Genomic DNA, 13,228 nt, shown 5'->3' with positions numbered 1-13,228 from the left:
TTCTCTATTTCTTTTGATAAATCACATCAGTCTCTGAAATAACTACGTTTAACGGAATCATCGTTATAACGTATCGTGATATATTTTGGCGATTAGTAAATGTAAATTACTGAGCTCGAGAGAAGATAAGAAAAAATTTCCTTGATACATGTATTAATATTTTGATTATGTTAATAAACTCAAACAATATTCATTATTTGAAGCATATTTTGTACTCAGTACTTTAAAGAATTAATAGAAATGACATTGAATCATCACAGTTTAGGTACTTGTATATCATTCGGTCGAAACACTTCAAAAGAAGTGATCATGTGCTTAAAGGAGATATATTAAGTATTCAATTTTAGGTAGCAGTCAGACATCTTTCATAGCATCAACGGTAAGAGGCATTTTTTTTTTATAATAATAATACATTTCTATGCAATAAAACATGCCTTTGTACTTAGAAAAATTTTCATCCATATTTTTCAATCTTTTTTATGTTCTTCGAATGGAATTGGAGAATCAAAACATTGATTAGTACATGTATACATTTTTGTAACCCATAGAGTAAAAATAATTCTCTGAAATATATAAAAATGAACTCTTTTTTCCTTACAACTATATCCATTCCCATTTGAACTTATAATTCTACACAACTTTATCATTTTATAATTTCATATCACTTAATTACTTGTAAAACTGTATAATGATAATAATAATAGAATTATAATTATAATTATACATTCATAAATCTTGAAAGCATTTTTGGTTGGAGTCTGTTGTTGGTAAGCCAAACTTTTTTTAGTTGATCTTATATTTGTTGTTGTCTTCATTCAAAGAAAAGTTGATTATTTTGACAAAATAATGAAAGGATGACCACCAAAATCTACGAACACTCTTTCCCAGGATCATTTATGATTCCACAGCATGCAGTTAAATTCATATGTTAAACTTATTATATGAACAAGAAAAATTGTTTCTGAAAAGTACTTTGCTTGAATTATCTGTCCTTTAAAACAGACAACATGTACTTTGTGTTAATTTTCTGTTCACTGGCGGTGACTCTACACAATTTTCCCAAAAAATATTTTTTTAACGCTTTTTTTTGAATTTTTTCAGGGCCCCCTGTCCTTTTCCCAAAACCATGTATTTTTTGTTGTATTGTTCCCGCGTTATTTTGTTGTATTGTTCCCGCGTTATTTTGTTATATTGTTCCTGCGTTATTTTGTTGTATTGTTCCCGCGTTATTTTGTTGTATTGTTCCCGTGTTATTTTGTTGTATTGTTCCCGCGTTATTTTGTTGTATTGTTCCCGTGTTATTTTGTTGTATTGTTCCCGCGTTATTTTGTTGTATTGTCCCCGTGTTATTTTGTTGTATTGTCCCCGTGTTATTTTGTTGTATTGTCCCCGTTATTTTGTTGTATTGTTTCTGCGTTGTAATCTAAGCTGTCCTTTTCTTAGTAAAACTTCCTTGTAAACAATACATTAGATTTCTAATCTATACACACAGGGATTGGCATATATTTTAGAGTAAATTATAAGTGAATTTCAATGGGACATTAAAAAACATCAATGAACGAATTTAAAAGACTGCTTTGTTTTTATTTAAATCACTGATTAGCTATCTGTTTAAAGTACATAGTACAATGAAATATATTTAAACTCATCGTGAATTAGGCACGGTAATTGAAAACGAGTTTTTCATCATAAAATGATCTTGATGAATACCCCGTAGAAATAAAAAAAAAAATCTGTTTGGTATGTAAATGAAACATTGTTTTTTTTTCATTTTCATTGAAATTGCATAACTATAAGTATAAGTGAAATTTATTAACATTGACCTGGAGCTTGTTACAGAATTTTTTTAATGGACATGCAAAATCTGTAAAATAAGTTTGTGCCTATCTTTATATCTAGCACAAGAGCACCCCACCACTTTAACCACACACCCCACACATCGATAAAAATGTTAGGGGTATTGATATACATGATGGATTAATGAAAATTTGGCATATTTGAAATGTATGCAATGTGAAACGAGGAATTAAGTTAAAACACAAAGAAATAAGTTTTATGACGACATTATTCTTATTTTGTTCTTTGTAAAATTGGCCCAATACTTACCCGCAGTCCGCAGTATACATGGATGGCAGTTATGTTACGCTATTGATATTTCTAACAGTTTTGTTGGGTAATTACAATTTGAAAATACTCATAGAATTCGTCCACAATTTGATCAGTTAAAAAAACTCACATTCTTTGTGCGTGCCAGACTGATTCTGAGCAATTTTTAAACATACGTATTTATTTCTTAGTTTCATTTTAAAAAAAAAAACATGATATATAGTTTGTGTCGAATAAACAGATTCAAATTTAAACAATTCGGTTTATTAATATTTTCATACACAAAAAGTAGGATTGCATAAATAGAATTGCGCTAAAATATAATTTTTTGGGGAAAGAAAAATACGTTGCGAGAGTGTGTGTGTGAGTGAGTCATCAAGAAAGGAAAAGTCATTGAAACAGGGAAAGCGATTGAGAGCGAGGGGAAGCCAGAGAGCAATGACATCTTCTAAATTTCCATCAATTAATGAATCATTTTTGTAGCTTTTGTTTCACTTTCACACATTGTTGATTTCAACTTTACTTATTAATATCTTTGCTTCCGAGTTAAAAGATAGCATTATCTGATTATGTCTTACAAAGTTTAATAACAAATACCCAAATCTTTGTTGTATGCTTTCTTTCTCTCTCTCTCTCACTCACACACACACACACACACACTCTCTCTCTCTCCTGATTGACGAATCGAAAGACGACAATAAATTACATAGATCAAACACAACATTTGGCAATTATGCCATAGGATGTTTAAAAGAAATTATATATACGAAGCCCATTGTTACCCGATTCTTATCATCAGCACCTTCAAAGTTTGGCTTCTTATCGTGTCAATCATCTATCGCCTCGGGGTAAACAATGCAACCAGCCATATGGCGATTAAGCTTAATTGCTGACAATACCTGATTATGATTGCCGTTTATCTATGTAACATTCTTACGATGCATGCATTGTTTTAATAAGAATTAGATGCGTAAACACTCCATTTTTTAATTGAAAATAGAATTAAAATAAATTTTAACATTGTGCCGCGTCCATGTGATAGCCACACCGCAGTAAAGTAGGTGAATGTTTACTTATATAGGGAGTGCTATTGTGTTTCCGTGCTTGGCTAACCAAAAAGTCAAATACGGGTGTAGACAAAAAAAAAAAAAAAAACAAAAACAACGAAATATCTGACATTTATATTTTTTAATGACATTGCAAGCGCTATTATATATTTGCTCCAATGCATTCCCACTTTCGTTTGCTTTGAAATACGTATGCACCAATTTTTCTTCTTTTTACAGTGATAATTTACCTGTAAATGCATTTTTTATCGATAAATCTATTACCATGATTAAATTGTTAAAATCATGTCGAAGTTACTTTTTACTATAATTGTAATTATATATAAAAAGTTATTTCATAGGCAAAATAATTGTGAAAAAAAACCTCAATATTCTCAATTAAAAGTTTTAACAACAGTCAAACAGCAAGCACCAAAAGGCAGGAAAAAATAATTAAAAAGAGCTTTGAAAAAAAAAAAACACAATTTATAAATGTTTCTTAAATATTGAATTGTTTTCGTTTTTTTTTAATATCTTAGTTCATATAATTATTCAATTTACTGGTCTAGTATTTTGATGCAATCTCTAGGTACCAATATGAATATCTTTTTTATGAGATTATACTATTTCAACTTTTTGTTTTCCTTATCCTTTCCCTAAATAAATAAATATGCTTTAACAAATACTTATTGCTAAAATATAACAGCAAAAAACCATCACGGTAGCTTAGTTATTAGAGCGCTTGCTTCCTGGTCCAAAGGTCGTGGGTTCAATATTTCACTACCTAATTCACTAAGTACCACGAAAAAGGTCCTAATTTGAGGCCCTGCATAGAAATACGTGGAAATTTCTGAATTAATGAGAAATTCTCAATGGGTCATAAATCAACAAATACTCAATCAATTTAAGTTTTACAGTGAAATATATGTATGTGGATAAGGAGTAAATATCGAGCTCATTGTCTATGTAAACAATACAAAATGGTATCAGAGCAAACATGGACCTCTAAAATATCAGAAGTAGGATGACATATGTAGTTTCCATGGAGGTTTGAGCATCCCCTGCCGACAGGTCACATTCCCTTCGTTGTGATAGGAATAAACCTGGATAAACACGTATACAATTCAGTTTGAAAATAATTACCAGCAATTAGAATGAAAAACGTCAGTCAGCATTTGATTTAATGAAAGGTCGTACTTGCCGTACTTGCTGACGACGACATTGTATCGACCAAAACTTGAAAAATGATATATTCAAACGAGATTGTTGGTATTCTTGTTTCATCAACTTGTTTGTCAGTGTGGCTTCTCTCCTTTTATTTTTTTTTTTATTTGAAGAAAATGCTCTTGCGTATTAAATCAACTGAAGATGATTGGAATATATTGCCGCTTAAGTAAGCGAAGTTGATGAATGAAAGATTGCAGACATCACTTTTTTCACAAACCTTAAGATTATTAAATGTACTACAATGCAGAGGAAATGATCTTTTACTTGTGATATAAAAAAGTGAGAAGGTTTAGGTACGACATCTCTAAAACCAAATACAGTAACAGATGTTGTCAATAACATAATTACTAATAATTATTCACAATAATTACAGGTATCTATTGAGAGATATTGGAATGGCATCTTCTTGCGACTTCGTCCTACATGTAGACGCAAGTCGTTGCTCCTTATGTGAGAATGACGTGGACTATCATTGTAAGCTATGTCTTGTTAAACTTTGCAGTATCTGTATTTCTGCGCATTTATCTGACAAAAGCAAACAACATGAAATCGTGAATTTTACTTTCAAAAAGAAAACAACGAAAAAGGAAATGTGCTCTCATGAGAAAGCCACTCGTCAAATATATTGCAGAGATTGCCAACTACCAATCTGTGTAAAATGTGTTATTGATGTACACAGAGAACATAATTTTATAAAATTGGAGGAATTTCTTAAAGAAAAGAAAAATATGCATCTAGAGTGCATGAAAAGAATTAAATGCTCGATTGTGTCCAAACTTGAAAAACAAAAAGAAGACAAAGTGAAAAAGAATTCAAAAATACGATTGATAGAATATCTGATAGAGAGAAGGAAATTTGCCGTGCTGTGCAAAATTATGGAAGCAATCTAAGAGAAAATTTAACAAAATACAAAAAAGACAATGATGAGAAAGCTTATCAAAATAAGTTTATCGAAGAAAAGATTTTACAAGCTGTTCAGGAAGCCAAATCCTTACTCGCTAGTAAAGACTCTAAAGCAATATTGCAATATCGTGAAATTAGACCTGATTTGATGGAATCACCACAAGAGTTAAATACGTGTGTGCCCATTCTTGATATCAAACCTTTAGAAGAACAGGACATGGCTGCAATATTTGGACAATTAGAATTAAGGCCATTTAATAGAAAAGATAACATATAAATTTATACATATTGAGTTACCTAAATATCAAAGGCTTTTACTCGGTAATGGCCAATATTTGACCCAAAAATCATTTTTGACAGAGAAATATATTATTATGTTATAAAAAAGGGGGATATCTGCAGACTTCAAATCACTGAATATTTTAAAAAGCAAGGAAGTCATATGTTTCAAATGACTTCAGGCAGATGATGAAAATTTAAAATTACTATGATTTCTACAAAAAAATGTATATATTCCGTCAATATTTCGTGTAAAAATCAACAAGCGCAGATCTGCTCAGGCTCAGTATTTTGATGTATTGTGTAGGTTGAAGATATAAATGAAATATACGTATAAATAATATTCTTGAGCGTTCCTGTGCTCTTTAATTCTTACAGCTAATTATTGTTAAAATTTCGTTTATTTTTACCCTTTCATGAAAAAAATATACAAAATCCAATTTGTGACGTCATAAAATCTGTCGGTTACCTAACCTGAGACTGTAATAGATTTTATTAGTTTATTTTTCTCATTCAATTTATTCAATCAAGTTAACTTTAAGAATTTTTTTAATTATGACATGTGGTGGCAAAAATAGATACCATCTGCATAAAGTTCTTTGGTGTCATAAAACGATTCAAAGCTTTATTTTATTTGGTAACATTGTTTTGTTTTGAACATATTTTATTGACAATATGTCAAAGGGATTGGGCACAAGTTCCGAAAACATAGATATAAAATACATAAAATCTGAAAAGCCATACAACATTTACAAAGTTTTACAATTATTTATACATGTACATAGAAGAACTAAAACAATTATATTATGAATAAGTAAATAATATCAATTAATAATACTGGTGATAATACAGTGTAAATGCAGTGTTGATATTAAAAAAAATATAATAATTTCAATAGAGATAATTCAATTAAGTGTAAATTAAAACGACCTGGTTCCTGAATAAAATTTTGAACAATACCATTTTTTTTTTCATTTTTCTGCAAAGATAAGGAATCATCTCCTCATAGCAATTTATGCATATTAATCATTTTTACATTATGAGTTACAAGTAATGCATTAATCATTAAGCGTCTAGTATCAAAATATTTTCTACAAATAAAGAAAAAATGACGATTATCTTCTTTCAAAACACAAGAATTGCATACTCAGATATCCATCTGCAATGAATTAAGTTTAGCTCCAATTGTGCTGTAAAAATTACTGCATTTTAATTAGCGTATCTTTCATTTTAACAGAATCTTTGTTTGAAAAGTAATGTTAAGTAAGTTACATAAAATAGACTTAATTAGTTTAATTGATATATCCATCATGAAGACGCTGTATGAAAAAAAAATGGCGCACTCTTTGATCTAGAATCAGTGACGTATAATGAAATCTATAAATGTCAGATTTCGGTGCATTCTTTTTATAATTCATAGCAAACTTCAGGCTACAAAAAAGTGCAGGAAATATTAACTTTGACATCAGACAAAATGAAAAATTCCAAATTTGTAACATTAGAATTACATGTATAATAATTAGGTCAAGATCTAGTAAATGGCCATGGCATTGGACAAACTATTTGGTGCTAAAACAATTCTGACGTCATAATTACTTTCACCTTTCTTTTTCCCGTACACTACTGCTCCAATAAAATGCTATAGAAAAAAGGTATATATATATTCATGAAATTCAATTTGAAGTCACATGATAAGTAGTTCAGATAATTGATTAAAGGATGAGGTGACGTAATTGTTATCAAGGGGCCGTTTTCCACTACAAATTATGTTCAATCTACAAAGAATGTGAGTTTTTAAATGTTCCGACATATTTTATAATTATTTATAATTTGAGATTTCCATGTGGTTTCCATAAAGTTTCCCATGAAAGAAAATAGCTTTTTTCAACAATAATTATTTATAAGGAATTCTGCATTAATCAAGATTTTTAGACATTTCAAAATTTGACTTTTGTTTGGGCAAAGATATGCAATATAGCACATATAGTTCTTGGTAAATATTTTTTTCAGAAGTCTTTGTAGAGATGTTTTCAATCCGTAATATAATGAAAAACATAATAATCATCGAAATAATTACAAAATGTGATTAAATATATACCTTTTACCCCAAACTATGAAGCGGTAGGTTATTTACCAATTCTACTGCCTTTGACCTTTTTGCACTTACAAACGATTTAATTATTAAATGAGTGATTGAGGTTCCTTTCAGATTTGTAATGTAAAAAATATTTTTCAAATGTTGTATTTTTGTGTTTAAATAGATCATGTTAATGGAAAAATTGGGATCAAATACCAACAATTAAAATCACACGTAAACAATTAACAAATAAATACGAAAAGGAATGCACATTATTTCATGATAGAAATTAACACCAAATTCTCGACGCGCTTTTGACACACTCACAGTTCATCAAGATATTAATGTAATATTTACATTGTAGTTTGCAGCTGAAGATTTCTTTAGAATATTGCATTCCTTTCACATTACAATAATAACTTGTGTATTTTCTTGGATTTGTGTACTTTAAATCAAGATCTAGTATGTTTCTCTTATTAAAGAAATATTTGAATTTAATTGGCTTTATAACCAAAAATAAGTAATATTAGAAATGCATAAAGATTTTTGTGCTTGATTTTGATTTAGATCCCATGTATATGAAAATGCATTATTTTCTTTTAATTTTTTTTTGAAACTGTAGAGTGCAGGAAAAAGTAACATTGAATTAATTATGACGTCATAATGGATCCAGTAAAGGCTAAACACTTTCACTATTTATGATGTCATACGACGTAGGTTTTACGTTAAGAGAAATGAAATAATAATAACATTTAAATATTTTAGCAGAACATTTCACAAATTATAATGAGTGTTGAAAATAGGTTGTAAATTTAGTATCAAAACAAAAGCTGTACTATTGGAATGGAAGAAGACATCAAAACACGACCCTGGTATATTTTCTAACAAAGTCTTTATAACGGCCACAAAATTATCAAAATTCTGACTTAAACGAGGCTAATGAAAAAAATAACATCAATTAATCAGTGAGTAACCTGTATCGCTTTAAAAAAAAACATTGATCGTACTTAAAGCAAGCTTTTAAGAAGAGATAATGCAAAGAATCAAAATAATTGAAAGTAACAAATTGAATCATGTCCATGTAAGTAAAATGAAGAGGTTAAGCCGTATTGTTGTTTTAATTTTTTTTTTCATTCTGTGTTTCACAAAAATAGTATATAATTGAAAAAAATTAATATAGATTATGAAGTATGGTTGGTGAAAGGCACACTTTTGAACATCATAGAAGGTTTACAATTTCTTAAAATTTCAGAAATTTATTAATTGCATCATTTACAACAGATATACGCCAAAATTATATATACATATACCTTTTTTGTATAATCTGTCATAAGTAGAGAATGAATGATTTGTTTCGTAATTTGACAGTACGTCAAAGTGTGAGCACTCAATAACAATATCTACTTCAAATAAGGGAGGCTTTCCTAATGTCATTGAAAATCTTCTGTCTCTATCTTGCACAAAGCAATTAGGTACATTGGTTATATTTCACTCCACTTCTGTCAACATATATCATCATATGAAGTACATAAACACTCAAATCAAAAGTTTTTTCGTTGGAGTGAAAAACTAGAACACCAGTTTCATCGAAATTGTCCGGATTACAAGTGGCAGGAGTGAGTAAAGCACTGAATATCCCACTTGTTTTCATTTGAGTGGGATATTAGTGCAGTTCAACAAGTATAAAATAGATGTCACTAATCAACTTCCTCATTCAACCTAAAGATTGGGGGGGATGTAATAATTTTTACAGTCTTTGTGGTTTAAAACTGTTTTAAGAACAACATATCGATCCAATAAGCAAGAAAAATTAAGGACTACATGTGAAACAACTTTAATTTTAAAGAGAAAAAAATACTTGCAACAAGCACAGAACACATCGAACATTTGGAGAGTTTTATAAAACAAGTGATCTTTTTTAAACGTTACTGAACATTTGTATACTACATATGATAGACTACACAAAAAAAGTACTTACAAGTCGCCTGCATTTCGCTATGGAAAGGACCCCTGCTCTAGAGTCGTAGTGTAAGGAATTGATCCTTTCGTTGTGTGTTTGAATCTCACCATCAATCCTATTGACAAGTCCTTCTGATGAAACCGTATAAATTGAGGTCCCCTGTCGCAGTGGGTAGTTTTTTTTTTACAGTGTTTTCTTGCCTAAAAGACACAATGCTCTTTATTTGTCACTATTTGCATACTTTTTTTGAATATTCAATTCAAATTTGAAAAAAAACTTTGTCATAGCGAATGAAAAAGAAGCATCTTTTAAATAATGTGATATTTTAGTAGATGTGTATTTTTTATTTATTGATTTTTTTTATATAAAAGTCTAATTGGTAAGTAGTCATATTGTACATTCAGTTATCTTCTATTTTACTATTATATTGTAGGAATCATTTTTATGGATTTATAATACAGACATTAATTTAAAGAAGGAAATGGCATCACCACTCACTTTTGCACAGGATGTAATTCGATGTTCTTTGTGTTAGAATAGCGTTGAATATTATTGTAATTTGTGCCATTTAAATCTCTGCAGTGCCTGTACATCTATGCATTTATCAGATACAATAAAAATACATAAAATTGTAAACTTTACATCAAAAATAGAGAAGCATGACTGTGCTGCTGAGAACGATTGTGAAATATTCTGCAGAGATTGCGAAATACCAGTTTGCGTAACGTGTATTGTTGATGTGCATAAGCAACATGACTTAACAGAACTTGAAGTGGTTCTTCAAGAAAGAAGAAACAAATTGGCAGACGACATTAAAAAAATAGAATGCTTGATTTTGCCTAAGTTTCAAAAGAACACAAGGTACTTTGATGACGAAGAATATGAACAAATTATTGAGGTGATTTTTAACAGGGAAGATGAAATTTGCGGTGTTGTGCATGATTTTGCGAGAAAACTATTAGAAAAAGTAACACAAAATAAGAAAGAAAATGAAGAGAAGGCGAATCAAATAAAAGCTTCTGAAGAAAAGATTTTGAAAGATATTCAGGAAACTGAATCTTTGCTCACGAATGGCGACTCCGAAGTAATTTTGCAATTCGATGGGATTAAACGGGAATGGAAAGATAATCTACAGGATAATGAAATATTTGTACCTTTTCTGAAGACAAATACCTTACAGGAAAGGGATCTAGCATCTTTATTTGGTCAATTAGTATTCAAGCCAACGGAATGGAAAGATAAGGTACTTATCGGATAATGTTTTGAAACAAAATGATCTTCTCAATCTATTTCTCAGAAACTGTGAGCTTGGATTTAATGAGGCCAAGTCTTGTTTGAAATCACTAAATCGAACCGGCACACATTTTTGAATATTTGAAATATATATAATATATATTCGTGTGTGCCATGCTTAATATTATAATATTGAATTTTGGTATCTTGTCTTTATAAAAGTAGAATAAGGGCAATGCAATTTCAATATAAAGAAATTTTTTTTCGTTTTACACACAATTATCTGCTAAAATTACACCAAAAATAGGAATTGACCAAAAAAAAAAAAAAAACTAAACGGTGAAATATTTACTTTAAACATATACAATACAATATTCATTCCTCGTTTCAAAAACGAAAACACAATAAAATAGCACTTCAATATCTAAGTTACTTAATAAGACGCAGTAATTTTACATAAACAATAGAAATGATGTGTATACATTTTCAAAATTGAATGTTCCTCACAATATAGAAGAATTTTCCCTCCAATCGTTGTTTTCTTTAACATATAACGTTGTTTTACCTGGAGAGAGAGAGAGAGAGAGAGAGAGACAGAGAGAGACAGAGAGAGAGAGAGAGAGAGAGAGACAGAGAGAGAGAGAGAGAGAGAGAGAGAGAGAGAGAGAGAGAGAGAGAGAGAGAGAGAGAGAGAGACAGAAGAGAGAGCAGAGAGAGTAGAGAGAGAGAGATAAAAATGAGACTTGATAATGCAGTTAAATAAATGCGTTTGTTAATGTTTATGAAACTAAAGTATTTCTTTTTTGTTGAATTTAAATGATCCATAAATTTAAAAAAAGCTAATCTACTTCACGCATTTTAAGTTATCCATACAACTGGTAAAAAACATTTTTCAAGGTGAAAGACTACAAGTATGTTCTTTAAGTTGCGTTATTTAAACTAAAGAATTTAAATAGAATTACGAAAAACTTACAATACAATTCACAATATCTTAAAATGAGTTATTTCAAGAAGGTGATTTTAATTTTAAAAAAACTGCATATTCAGCTGTGGCAGCAATCAAGAGTTTGTGACGCGTCTGAAACAACAGTACGTGTAAACGTATGCGCAAATGCGCTTGGTCTCGTTAAAGCCCCTCCTTTTAAACTTTTTATGTAAATAAATTGCAATATACAGTTTGTGAAATAAAAATGTATAAAGATGTAAATTATTCATTTGCTATAGAAAAACTCCATAGTTAGAGGAGGCAATTTGAAAAAGGAAGCTTGGTTTCATGGATGTATCCCTCGTGAAGAAGCAGAACAACTTCTTCTAAATGATGGCGACTTTTTGGTTCGAGAATCAAGGAACAGCTCTAAGAGTGATCGTTGTTTTGTCATATCTACTTATCGCCAGGGCCCAGTGCATTTCTTCATAAGGAATAAGTATATTACGGTTAGACTTAGTTAAGCCTAGAAGACAGGTTTCTCTATATCACATTCTTTATCAATAATTAAACAACTAAAAAGCAAAGGTTTTACAATGTGCTTATCTAGATGGAGTATGCAGTTTAAATTCGTATGTAATTTAAGTTTGGGTTGATAGTACAATGTCGTGCAGTGAATATCGAAATGGAACGATCAAAATATGACAATATGATGCAAATGACTCCGGTTTAATTCTACATTTTCACAAAAAATGACCCACAGTTCTGACATTTTTCTGTTTTAAAACTGTATAATTATGAACATATGAACGATGTAAAATTTTTGTTTTATTGCTCTTGTATCTGTTGTATCTATTACGCCGTACAAGTTTTGACCACATTCTAATTTTAAATGATTTTCATTTCATTTTTAATTGTCGCTGAAATTGTCACGTGAAAACATTCTTATTTTGTTCATGAAATAAGCAAGAGACTGAGAAATAAAATACAGCGGCTATTAGGGTAGTTGACGTTTTCAGGTTCTCTATTAAAGGTTCAATTCCTTTCTTGTTAAAAAAAATTAATAAAAGAAAAAGAAGAACTACAACAAAGGACTCATTTCCTGTGTGGCGTTGTGGTCAGGATGTCTGCTCTTGTGTCGCAGAATAACTCCCGTGTCCCCTCAGGTGCTTGCAAGAAAAAGATCCCATATCACTCAGTAGCCCTGAGACTCGAGTATAAGGCAAAATTTGCAGCTCTCAACAGGCGAATAGTGGCTTTTTCATGCGAGTGAAAAATTATCCTGGGATGTTAAACAACATACAAATAAAGGAACAATCAAGGTTTTTTTTTTACTTTTTGGCAGATTAAACTAGGGATATTCCTAAAACTTAAAAAAAATCATATGGGCAACAGAAAGCAAAAATAACTGTTTTTGAAATAAACAATGTCAAACTTACCTCCAATCCAGGTTATTTTCTTCCATAATTGCT

The 13,228-nt window shown here is 30.2% G+C and overlaps 1 pseudogene; it reads left to right on the top strand.

The window, feature by feature from the left end:
• The first annotated feature begins 4,751 nt into the window (after positions 1 to 4,751).
• LOC134241993 (tyrosine-protein kinase Fer-like) lies at positions 4,752 to 13,083 on the top strand (annotated as a pseudogene).
• The last annotated feature ends 145 nt before the right edge of the window (positions 13,084 to 13,228 follow it).

Source organism: Saccostrea cucullata, unplaced genomic scaffold (assembly GCF_032062105.1).
Source record: "Saccostrea cucullata isolate Sc308-1 unplaced genomic scaffold, CSIRO_AGI_Scuc_v1 ctg2780, whole genome shotgun sequence".
Classification (NCBI taxonomy): domain Eukaryota; kingdom Metazoa; phylum Mollusca; class Bivalvia; order Ostreida; family Ostreidae; genus Saccostrea; species Saccostrea cuccullata.
This window is presented reverse-complemented; position numbering and strand designations above follow the sequence as displayed.